The sequence below is a fragment of the Dipodomys spectabilis genome, unplaced genomic scaffold (genome assembly GCF_019054845.1).
Source record: "Dipodomys spectabilis isolate Male_0828 unplaced genomic scaffold, ASM1905484v1 ptg000061l, whole genome shotgun sequence".
Taxonomy (NCBI): Eukaryota; Metazoa; Chordata; class Mammalia; order Rodentia; family Heteromyidae; genus Dipodomys; species Dipodomys spectabilis.
In genome coordinates this window covers 3,976,510-3,990,050 of record NW_024870738.1, presented here as the reverse complement: position 1 = coordinate 3,990,050, position 13,541 = coordinate 3,976,510, and positions in this window count along the sequence as shown.

The window sequence follows — 13,541 nt, the reverse complement described above, 5'->3', positions numbered from 1 at the left end:
TTAGCAGCATCTGTGGCCTCCTTTTCCCTCTAGGAGTGAGTAAGGGTTTATTATGGGCATCTATTTGTTAGAAGTAGATAGAGATTGCTGGGCACCAGTGGCTCATGCCTGTAATCCTACTACTCAGGAGGCTGAGATCTGAGGATCACAGTTCAAAGCCTGTCCTAGCAGGAAAGTAGGAGAAACTCTTATCTCCAATAAACCACCAGAAAACCAGAAGTGGCTCAGTAGCTCAAATGGTAGAGTATTAGCCTTGAGCTGAAGAGCTGAGGGACAGTGCTCAGGCCCAGAGTTCAAGCCCCACGATCGACAAAAAAAAAAAAAAAAAAAAAAAAGTAGCTAGAGATATTGCTAATTTTCTACCTTGTACATGACAGTCCCTTCCCCCACAAAAAAGAAAAACCCAACCCAAAATGTCAATAATTCAAACATTGATAAAACCTGCCTTAGATTTACCACTTCAGAGGAGACAGATAAGATATAACAGTATTTTTATCTAAGTATTATCTCTTTATCTTTTTCTTGGTGACTACTTAGTGAAACCTAATGAATAAGAAAGAACTTCTGGTGTGTAACTTAAATGTGATAGTCAGGATTCACAAATTTCTTTGAACATCTCAAGCTTCTTTGGAAAGTTAAATAGCAATGTTTGAGTGAGACTAGTTTTTGAAACTGTTTAAATTAGATAGCTTCTCTAAAATGGTGTGAGTCTATAGGAATATGAAAATTTGGGGACTTTTTTTTCCTGAAAAATATGTATCTTCTAAAAGGCTAGGTATATTTCACGAGTTACTACTAAAAGGAAAATTGACAATGCTTTAAATCATCTGAAATCCTAACTCTAGGCAAAACTAAATTATAAAATCTTAACCAAAATAACTCAAAGAATATAGTGCTCCTTAGGGACTGAGAACTTTAAAAATAAGTGAAAATTCACTTCAGCAAAGATTTGATTTATAAGAAATCTAGTGAGAGTAATTTCAAAGGATAAAAATTCAACTAAGTCATTTTTAAAAAAATGTAATTCTGGACTAATAGTGTCAGGAGAGGAAATGTGACCAAATAAAAGGGATATAGACAAGAAGAAATGTTCCTGACCCATTTTTACTTTATAATCCTAAAGTAAGATAGTAGTTTTCTTCACTGTTGGAAGAAATAAAGATGATTATAAAAATGGTATCTTATACTCACAGCCATGAAGTGCTAATTTCCCCCATCCTACAGTAGGGCTTACACCTAAAGTTCTTACAATACAAATGTTATATATATATATCTATATAGATATATCTATATGTATATATATATACATACACATGTACACACACACATACACACACACACACACATATGTTTCTTGTCTTCATATTTATGATTATCCATAGTATAATGCTGCCTTTTTTTCTAAAATTCCATTGCCAATTGAGATAGACTTTCCAGTCTCATCTCTGGCAATGGAAAAATATTTCAGACTTTTTGCAAATGGAGCTAGAACATACTCAAGTTAATTGTGGAAATCTAGAAACAGTATGTATTGTTTTTTGCAACTCTCTCTTACATGTTCTGAAAGAACAACCAAGTCTAAATGATAGCAACTAAATTGTAAACTAGAAAAAAATTTGTAAACTATGGTTTATCGAAAGCCTAAACTGGATTTCATTGTAATTATCTGTAAGGAAAGTAAAAATGCCAAACCTTTGCAAGTTAGTTTTGTCCTCCAGAATATTCTGGGTTTTTTTGGAGGGGGGGTTGCTTTTTTGTTGTTGGTCATGGGGCTTGAACCCTGAGCTTTTCAGCTCAAAGCCAATGTTCTACTGCTTGAGCCACAGTGCCACTTTCAGTTTTCTGGTGGTTCTTTGGAGATGAGTCTCATGGACTTTTATAGGCGTGAGCCACCGGTGCCTGGCTCCAGAATATTCTTTCTTCTTTCTACAAACTAGAAAAATTAAGCCTAAAGAAATAAGAAATTACATTCTTGTCATTTTCGAGATTCATTTGTCTATGTTTGCAAGAAAATTCCATTGACCACAGACCTGAGGTCAAATCCAAGGTTCCCCTCAAAAACACAATCTTCTCAAACACATACTACTCACAACAAAGTTTCTTCGAGAATATAGCCCTATCTATTGTCCTCTGACCTCTTGATCCCAACTAAAGAATATATATATATATGTATATATATACACATACAGACAGACAGACATATATATAAATATATATATATATATATATATTTATGTTGTATCCAGCTTACATGTGACACACTATTCAATTCAGGGATCAGGTTTAGTGAGGAAGCAATAACACTTATTGACAAATGTCACATCATAACTTTGAAATACACATGTGCATGAGTGCATGCATACATAGAAACACACATCATATTCAAGTCTATACATATACATAAATATACACACATATGTATATATTTGTGTGTATGTATATATATATGTGTATGGCTAAAATTCTTTACAGAAATCCATAAACTATAATTATTAGTGTTGTATTCAATGTGGAAATTAATCAAACTAAGGAGATCTATAAAAATACCTTGACCCTCTAACTCTGTTACAAAGTACTTCAAAATATCAGACATTTTAAGAACTCTAAATAATATACAAGCAAATCTTTTATTGTCCTAGTGATCTTTTTTTTCTACTTTTTTATTGTGAAAATTTTCACTATATCTAATGATATATCTTTACACTATTTAAAACTGGCTTTTTAAAGTCTCAGAAAGGAAAAAAAAAATTATACTCCAACCTGCTTTCCCTAATAAAAACCAAATTTGTCTAGTCTAGGGTAGAAACTAATATAAAGTCTGTTTCCTCCCTCTCCTCCTTTTTCCTTTCCTCCCTTCTCCTCTGTTCCCCTCTACGTCCTTTCCTTGCCCCTTCTTTGACTTTCATCCTTTCTTCTTAGACAATAGCATATATTGAGGGGAAAATTCTTTCTTCCTTGTCCTCTAAGTGGCAAAAATATTGCTTTCTATTCTCTTAATTTGGGGGTAAAAGTTCTTTCTTGGACAACCCTGTCTAAAGAATATGAGGTTTTTAATTCTGAAGACAGTGTGGTACAGTATATTAACTTGAATTCTTCAAATGTTTGTTCTGTTTTTCAGTCTGGGATATCTGTATTTGTTATGTGAATTGTTTACTGCCTCAACAAAATATCCCTATCCTGTTGTGATAAGTAGTCTTGCAATATAAGTAGTTTCTAAGCCTGGATTTTATTTATGCCTAATTATGAGTAAATGAAAAATAGAGCTCTTCTTACTGGAAAAACTTTATCATCTGTAGGCGTTTTATTTTTAGATACTGACAACATTCTACTATGAAGATGAAAACCATTTAACTTCAGCCCATAGTTTGATCACTTTCTATGCCTCTATTTCAGCAATCTTCTCTTTTTATTCAGTAGGGACTCAGGTCCTGATTAGTTTTATAAGTGCAGTAGATCAAATACCCACAGTGCTCTCAATACTTAGATTTTTGCTTTTCTATACTTTTGAGAAGCTGTGATAGAAAAAAGTACCTGCGTGTCTAACTATGGGTTAACATCATGACCCTCAGTTCATTTAAAAAGCTTCTTTACAATGTTTAACTTCATCTTTAATGATCAATTTCCCCATAGCAACAGCCACATGCCAAAATACAAGTGTTGTTAGGGCCATTCAAGCATAGCATTAATGAGAACATTCAGTGTTAGGTACCCAGTCAGTCATGAGTCAGAGTTGATTTTATCTTCCACGATTATTTTCTCCCTTTTTTTTTGTGCCACACTCATTTTTTTTTTCCAGGAAATGTCTTTTCCCACAGTGTATGTGATTTGGAGGTGGTCGCCAATCTCAGTCCCAGAGGTTAGTTCTCAGTATTAACACAGGGCATAAAAATTGGAATCAGCTGTTCTATATCTTCATTGATATGATAGTTTCAGAACTGTCACGAATGTCAAAACTCATCCATTTATTTTTTAAAATTTGTACATTTCAAATGTTTTTATTAGTACATCAATTGTACAAAGAATGTAATGCATCCAGATCAATCTCACTCCTCCCATCGCCCTCATTCCCCATTTTTGGAACAGTATTTTGAGCCTGATGAGACGTTGTGAGGTGTAGGATGGTTGAATAATTTATGTCAGGTGCAATAATGAAATCCTCTCCCAAGTTTTCTAAACAGGACATTAATATACTTTAACACTTAAAAGATTTTGATTAAAGTAGCAAATATCCTGAAATTTGTTATAGGTAGCAAAATGTTCAAAAAGAGAAAAAGGCTAGGTGCCGGTGGCTCATGCCTGGAATCCTAGCTACTCATGAGGCTGAGATCTGAGGATCACAGTTCAAAGCCAGCCCAGGCAGTAAAGTCCATGAGACTCTTATCTCCAATAAAGCACTAGAAAACTGGAAGTGGCTCTGTGGCTCAAGCGGTAGAGCACTCGCCTTAAGCTGACGAGCTGAGGGAAAGTGCCCAAGCCCAGAGTTCAAGCCCCATGACCAACCAAAAAAAAAAAAAAGAAAAGCTCAATAGGCAGAACATGGGCAAAGGAAAGACTCTTGGGGCTTAGCTTTCTGTGCAGACCAGTGTGATGTTTCCTAAAGCCAGTAATACCTGGAAGGGGAAAGAATCGGCCAGAAAATATAAACAGTTCTAAAAATAATTCTGCATATGATTTACAGAAAACATTGGAAAAATATAACTTATCCTTGTATACCAATTCTTTTATTATACAGCATACTTTGTAATATATTTAAACACACCAGAGTCTAAACACTGCCCTCTCATCTCTTACTGTCCCATAGTCACACATTCAATCTTAAACTAATGTCTGTAGCCATTTGATTATCATATACTGACTAGCTTTGATCTGGAAGTGCAGAGGGAAATTTTACATTAACATTTATGTAGGTGTTTATTTGTACATTGAGTTGTGTATTCCTCCAAAAAGATTATGTTGAGATCATAAACCCTAGTATCTTAGAATGTGAGTGAAATACATTGGAATTCATTGCATATATGGCTGTGATGAGGTTGTACAGGAATAGAGTAAGTCCCTAATAAGGACTGGTAGCCTTATAAGAAGGTGATCATGTAGATACAGGGACACACAGGTTTTTAAAAATTATTTTATTGTAAAGATGCTGTACAGAGGGGTGACAGTTACATGAGTAAGACAATGAGTACATTTCTTGTCGATCATTGGTACCCCTCCCTTGTTGTTTTCCCACTATCCCTTCCCTCACCCACCTCCCTCACTCCTCTCTCCCCCACACTGAAGTTGTAAAGTTCATTTCCAATATAGTGTCTTGTGGGTCTCATTGTTGCAATGGGTCATCCTGTGTCCTTGTTTTAGTGTTTTGTTATTCCCCTTCCCCTCTCCAAATCAGATAAATGTATAGACAAGATGCAGGGTACCAAAATCAAATACAGTAACCACAGGGTATATACCATGGGGGAAGAACATACAAAGGAAACAAAAATATCATATAGTACATTAAAAACAACAACAAAAGATCTCTTGTGTCTATATCTTAGGGTTCTTTTCACTTAGCATCATCTTAAATGGTCACATGTACGTAGCTTTTGAGCTTTTCTGCGCATCTGATAAAATTATCCTAGACATATACTAATTATTGCAAATTAGGGAAACCATGGGACCTATACTTCTTTTGGTCTGGCTTACTTCATTTAATATAATTTTTTTCTGATGGAAGCATAAAATTCCATTCTGTATATATACCACGTTTTCTTGATCCATTCATCTACTGAGGAACATCTGGTTGTTTTCATATCTTAGCTAAGGAGAATAATGCTGTGATAAACATAGTTCTGCTGGTAGCTTTAGTATGGCCTTGTTTGTGATCATTTGGGTAAATGCCCAGAAGTGGGATTGCTGGGTCATAGGGGAGCTCTATATGTAGTCTTTTGAGGAACCTCCGTACTGCTTTCCAGAGTGGTTGAACAAGTTTACACTCCCACCAACAGTGAAGTAGAGTTCCCTTTTGGCCACATTCCCTCCAGCATCTGTTGTTATTAGATTTCTTGATTATAGCTATTCTAACTGGGGTGAGGTGGAATCTCAATGTTGTTTTGATTTGCATTTCTTTTATGGCCAGAAAAGTTGAGCATTTCTGCATGTGTCTATTGTCCATTATTTCTTCTTCAGAGAAGTCTGTCTTTAAGTCTTTAGCCCATTTATTAATGGGGTAGTTGTTTCTTTGAGGATTTGTTTTTGGAGGATTTGACTTTTTGAGTTCTAAGTATATTTTAGATATGAGGCCCTTGCCTTTTGTATAGCTAGTGAAGATCTTCTCCCAGTTCATGGGCTTTCTATTGATTTTACTAGCTATGTCCTTTGCCCTGCAGAAGCTCTGCAGTTTAATGCAATCCCATTTTCAACATTTCTTTGACTACTTGTTTCTAGGTCTTTATCACACAGGGTTTTTGCCATGTGACAAGGAAGGAAAGGACTGGAGTTATATAGATGCAAGCCAAGTAATGCCAAAATTGCCTGATAATCGTCAGAAGCTAGCAAGTAGCAACAAAGTATTCTCATAGTTTTCAAATGGAGCCTGGATCTGTCAAAACTTTAATTTAGCCAGGTGCAATGGCTCACACATGTAATCCTAGCTATTCAGGATGCTGAGATGTTAGGATTGTGGTTTGAATCCAGTCTGGGTAGGAAAAGTCTGTGAGACACTTATCTTCAATTAATCACAGAATAAACTGGAAGTGGAGCTGTGTGGTTCAAGTGGTAGTGCTAGCTTTGCAAAAGGAGTTCAGGGACAGCGCCCAGGCACAGAATTCAAGCCACAGCACTGGCAAAATAAACAAAAAGAAACATCAAAATAAAACAAAAAAACCCCACAGTAACACTGATTTTAGACAAACAGCCTCCAGAACTGTGAGACTGATTTCTGTTGTATAACCCACTAAGTTGTGGTATTTTGTCATAGCAACCCTAGGAAACTAGTAAAGTATTATTATTATTATTTTTTTTTTTTTTTTGTCGGTTGTGGTGCCTGAACTGTGGGCTTGGGCCCTGTCCCTCAGCTCTTCAGCTCAAGGCTACCACGAGCCACAGTGCCACTTCCGGCTTTTTCTGCTTACGTGGTGCTGAGCAATTGAACCCAGGCCTTCATGGATGCAAAGCAAGCACTCTATCACTGAGCCACCTTTGTTATGTTAGTTTTAAAGACTAGAAAAGCAAGAGTATGTTGAGAAAATCAAAACAGCATTACATTTGGGTGAGGCAAAGAGAAGGGTGGTTTTCATGTTAAGGAGCTTGTACTTCATTCTAAAATTAGTGGCTCCAGAATTTTATATGGCTTGGTGTTACTTTTTTTTAATTGAATAGACCAATAGAGATTGCACCTTTTTCTTTTGTGAGGTCAGAACACCAAAAGTGACACCTTTGTCATTATTTCATGAAACAAAGAGTATATTGATGCTAAATATAAAATCATAGAATATAGAATATGGAACATTTAAGATGAATAAATTTAGTTTTAAGGAAAAATCACATTGACTTAAAATATAGTTCTTATCCTCATTGGATACCCCCAATTGAGTATATGAACTGTGTTAATGTTTACTTATTATAGATTAGAAATTTGTATTGGAATGTGGCTAGCCAGACTTGTTTTACATAAATGATCATTTCATTTGAAGAGGTAATAGCAGAAAATTTGTTTAGGTTTGTTTAGTGTCTTACAGACACTAGCCTAAAGATTTGTTTAGAAAATCCCAAATGGAAAAAAAAGGAAAGTGTATTTTGTACACATGATGGCTAAATGGCTTATAATGACAACATCATCAAGGATATATTGAAAAGGATTGGAAAATTAATACCCATTACCTTCAAAGATGCAACGGTATCAGGTGCTGGTGGCTTACACCTGTAATCCTAGCTGCTTAGGAGGCTGAGATCTGAGGATCACGGTTCAAATCCAGCCCAGGCAGGAAAATCCCTTGAGACCCTTATTTCCAATTACTTATCAAAAAAGCCAGAAGTAGAGCTGTGGCTCAAGTGGCAGAGTGCTAGTCTAGAGCGAAAGAGCTCAGGGACTGTGCCCAGTCCTTGAATTCAAGCCCTAAAACTGACACCTAAACAGATACAACAGTATGACTGACAGCTGTTGTTTTATTGAAATGATTAGAAGCAATGGAGCTGCATCTTTAAACTGATATTAAAAATTATATTCTAGAATCCTATCCCACAAAAGTGGCTCTTAAAATTAAGACTGAGATGAGATGTTTTTAGGTAGAGTTTAAAGGAATTATTTGCAAGCAAGCTTGCTCTGAAAAATACTAAAATATTTTCTTCTGATATGAACAAGATGATACTGGATAGAAAAAGGAAAAGCAAGAGGAAATGAAAACCACATGATAACACACAAGTATAAATGGATAACATTATATAAGATAATTGTCATTTGTTGACTGCTATTGATGGAACAAAAGTATATAACAACACTCAATAATTCAGTCGAATTTTGATAATTCAGTCAGTTCTGATAATTACATTCTAGACATGTCAGGAAAACAAAAATACTTTGTATTAGGATATAGTCATCAAAATACACAATCTATAAAATAAAAAGTTAATATGATATTTAGTCACAGTAAATGAAAAATTCTGTCCATTGAAATACTTTATAAAACAATAGTGGGTCAGGCTACTTATTTATAATAGCTTATGAATAAAACAAAGCAAATATCCATCAATAATAGAATATATAAACTAATGATATTACATCAACACTATGGAATACTCATCAGAAATGAAATGGAACAATGGCATGCATTAATCTCCTAGACAAAATACAAATTCATACAAGCATTTGTACCATTTCACACAAAAGCAAATAGATCCGTTGTAATTCCATTTATATGAAGTGAACAGACAAATTTATGGTTGTAGGAGGTATTAACATAGGGCATAAAAATTGGGATCAGTTGTTCTATATCTTTGTTGATATGATAGTTTCAGAACTGTCACATGTCAAAAATCATCCAATTATTTTTTAAAATTTGTGCATTTCAAATATTTTTATTAGTACATCAATTGTACAAAGAATGTAATGCATCCAGATCAATCTCACTCCTCCCATCGCCCTCATTCCCCATTTTTGGAACAGTTTCAACAGGTTTCAATGTATTTTCTATATATTTTCATGTGTGCATACAAAATACATGGATCATATTCACTTTCATTTACCCACCCCCAATTCCCTGTAATTTATTTCATGTAACTTTACCTAAGTTATTGACAAAATATAAATAAGAACATGTAACAAAAGTGTTACAATAACACTTTTGGCAAAAATGGCAAGCTTAACATTGTGATTTACACTAGTAATCTGAGCTACCTGAGAGGCAGAGCTAGGAGATTCCTGCATTGAGACCATATCAAGTAAAAGTGAGTATGGTCTTTTCTCAAAAAGGCAGGTGGTTCTGGTGGTTCATGCCTGTGGTTCCAGTGACTCAGGAAAAGAGGTAAGAAGATCATGATCTGAGGCTGGCCCAGGCAAAATCATGAGACCTCTATCTTAAAAACAAACAAAAATCAATGAAAATAGGGTTTTGGCTCAAGTGGAAGAGTGATTGGTTGAGAAGCCCTAAGTTTAACCTTCAGTACTGAAAAAAAACCACGAAGGAGCATAAACAGGATAGGTCAAATAGATAACAAATAATAAGATGATATGTATAAAACCAACAATATTAATAGAAACATCAAATGTGGAGGGAGTGAAAAGACAAGGTTAAAAATGTTATAAGTGATATTTTGAAGCTTTTGTAGTTTGGATTTTTCTGTGCTTTATATAAAACTAAATAGTAAGGCAGAAGAAAGGTTGAAAATAGAGTACACAAAGTATACTATGCAACCTGCAAACCAAAGCATGCTAGTATAATTATGTACATATGCATATATAATCAACATATATATATATATACACATACTGTGTGTATACACACACACACACACACACACACACACACACACACAATTATGGTGCTGTGGATCAAACCCAGACTTTGTGGCAAGTGTCCTATCACTCAGGTACACTCCCAGCCCTAGCATATTAATTTTCATCTACAGAGAGTAGACTACGTTTTGTCTAGAAAAACATTGAAGGAGTTGGGCACTGACTACATCTTGTCTAGAAAACCATTTAATGAGCTGGTCACTGGTGGCTCATGTCTGTACTTTGGCTACTCAGGAGACTGAGATCAGAGGATCATAGATTGAAGCCAGCCAGAACTGGAATCTGTGAGATTCATCTCCAATTAACCACCAAAATCATCAGAAGTGGAGCTGTCTTTCAAGTTACAGAGAGTTAGGCTTGAGTGAAGAAGCTAACAGAGGCGAGGGGAGGGAAGGCAGAGAACAAACTCTCAAGTTAATTTACTCCAGAAATTCTGTTGTTTTAATACAGAAACCCTCATGTTTAATGATCAAGAAACTAATAGCAACAATCTCCTCTTGGAGAATATTGTGGTGATTGAAACACACAAGTGTGAGAAGAAATTTTTACAGGTAATTTTTTTTGTGCTATTTCCAAACAATGTATTTACATTTTGAAATGTGTCAAAAATCTATTTGCATTCAATTAAAAACATTCTCCTACTTTCTAGTTAAGACCTGGCCCCAAATTCTGCAGAGCTGCCAGCCATAGGAAAGGGACTTGACTGTATTCCTGTACTTTCACTCCCTCTGTGGCCCTTGATTGGCTGCTGAAATGGAGACTCATAGGTAAGGAGCAATCCTTCTTGATTTTCCCTAGCACAATCCAGCTATTCAGAATTCTGGTGTAGGGCTGATGATCTGCTGCAGACTTTTTTTCTTATGGCTTACCCAGACTTTCTCAGGAATTTTGATGGAGGCCTTGACATTATTGCCTCCTATGACCTGGGTCAGTGATAATTTTCTGACTCTCCTTAAACCCCTGCCTGTTGGCTTTACATCTCTTGTGACACTCTGCTTCTTCTGGCAGGCAGCCTTTTTGGACATGATCATTTCAAAAAGGCTCTATTTGCCCACATTCCACTGAATCTATTTGACCTATAGAGAAAATGATCCTTATTGTGCCCATTTAATCTTGGAAGCCACTTGCTACCACTGCTTCTTTTTCTTCTAGATGTTGAATGGGCCCCTCCAAAGATCAGCCTGGAAGTGGTCTTGGTATTCCTTGGAGGTCTAGAGTTGCTATGGTATCCTCTGAAGATACCATACTCTACTGTGTATACTCTATTGTGGGGTCCAGGGAAATCTGGTGGCTAAATTCAGCTCAGCAGCATCAGCTATGCAGTGATGTGTCCTTCTCCTTTTCTAACAGACATTCCTTCCATCTCTACAAAGGATTCTTTTGTTGCCTAATCAACCAGCTTGATGAAGGAGAGAATATTCCCCATGAAGAAAATAAAATGCCAGAATGCTGTCCCTTCTCACTTTGAGAAATCACCTCTCTTGTCCTTTTTTCAAATAAGTCTATCTGGGTTTCCCTTACATAAGCTAAAGGTAGGTGGTGGCCACGGAACCAGTTTATCTACTTCTTGCTAAGTTCGCAGCTGTCTTTAGAATGACTAGACACTCCTGCCACTGGCCACAGCTCTATAGTCATCACAGGGCTTCCCAGACAGTAAGAAAAATCCCATATGAATTTATATTAGCCCAAAAGAGAACCAGAAAGGTTATCAGTTTAAATACTTAGATTATACAGGTCACAAATTATAGAAAATGTTTTGTTTTATTGTGTTCCATGCCATATCATATGTCATAGCTATTTGTCCACTGTATGTCTGTGTGTTAATTTGTTGCTTTGAGGGCAGTATTTCTGACCAGCTATTTTAAAATGTAATTAAAATTTGAAATTACATAGACTCTTTTCCCTTGTTTAACTGGCTTTTATCAAGCTTATACCCTCAGCATGGGGCTTCACTTTCCATGTAATTGTTTTCTCTGTCTTACAAGGGTTTTCTGTAATTGAGACACATAACCTATTCCTGAACTGTGATATAATTATACCACATTTCAACTATACACCTGTAATATATTTCAACTAACTCAGTTTTTAACTAGAAATAACATTCTGACCATTAGAGGCATTACGGAATATTTAGAATCAAAGATATTTGTGACAAAAAAATCTTTCCATTTTATTTATTTTATCTTCATAGTAATAAAAGCAGGATATAAGAAACCAAGCAAATGCAGGGTGTGGGTGCCTCATATCTATAATCCTAGCTACTCAGGAAGCTGAGAGTTGAGGATCATGGTTCAAAGCCTGCCCAGGAAGACAAATCTGGGAGACACTTATTTCCAATTGATGAGCCAAAAGCATGAAGCGCAGGTATGGCTCAAGTTGTATAGCATTAGCCTTGAGTGACAAAACCAGTGAGAATGTCAGACCCTGAGTTCAAGCCCCAGTACTGGCAGAAAAAAGAGAACAAGGAACCAAACTAATCACAACATATTCAGTAATGTAATAAAAAGATTGCACATCTGAAATTATTAATTGAAATTTGTTTTAGGTAAATGACCAGTTTCTCATTTCTTTTGGCGTGATATGTTGTGGCATTCCTAGGTTTAAGGAGATTACATAGCTGAGAGGAAAAAGATGGATACACCAAAAGCATCTTTGAAAACTTAAATTTAAGTCCATGTCAGATTTATATATGAAGAGTTGCAGTTGTTGACAGAGAGTTCCTGTGATACTCTGGCTATACTTTAGAGAGTGGATTGGAGTGGAGCAAGTCAAAACAGGTAGCACTGGGAAGTTGCAGCAGTAATCCAGATGAAAGATAAAATGAAAAACAAATGAATGGAAATGAAGAATATTTTGACATCTGAGATGGTAGAACTGGATCACTACTTGTGTAATAGATTGCCTGTTGATGCATATGTTGAACAAGATGTCTTTGACAGGTAGAGTAGTCATCAAATACTGCAGACTGAACTCCTTTGCTTATATAATCTTTCCCCAAAAATGCATGCAAAAGAGAATAGAGGGAAAAAACCAGGCACAGAAACAAATACCCAAACCAAAAGAAGGAAACATAACATCTATTCTTTGATCAGACCTTCCATCCATTTAAGTCTCAGATCCTTGGCTCCCCTCCATTTTTTCCTTCCTACCTCCAGTTCCAGTCCTCATTATTTCACAATTGTTTTTAAAAATTACTGAGTAAACTGCCCACTGTCTCTCTATTTTCTGTATTTGCCTTCAGATTAGTTTCCCTAGAAATCTGGTTTTGACGTGATACTCTCCTTTGAGATACTCTCCTATGAGGTAATATAGCAAGGCTTTGTTTTGTAGACTAGTTCATCTGTAGTCTCTCTTGAGGGAGATGTGCCTTCTGAGGGTTTAGGTACCTAAGGAAACCTATTGCCCACCCCCAAACCCACGTTCTAATGCCTAACCACTAGCCATATGTATGATTGAATCTTTGAGATTCTTCCCAGGGCCCCAGGGATTAACTGGTATTTACATTTAAAACTTGAGGCAGTTGTCAATGTAGGAGTAAATGTTAATAGAAAGT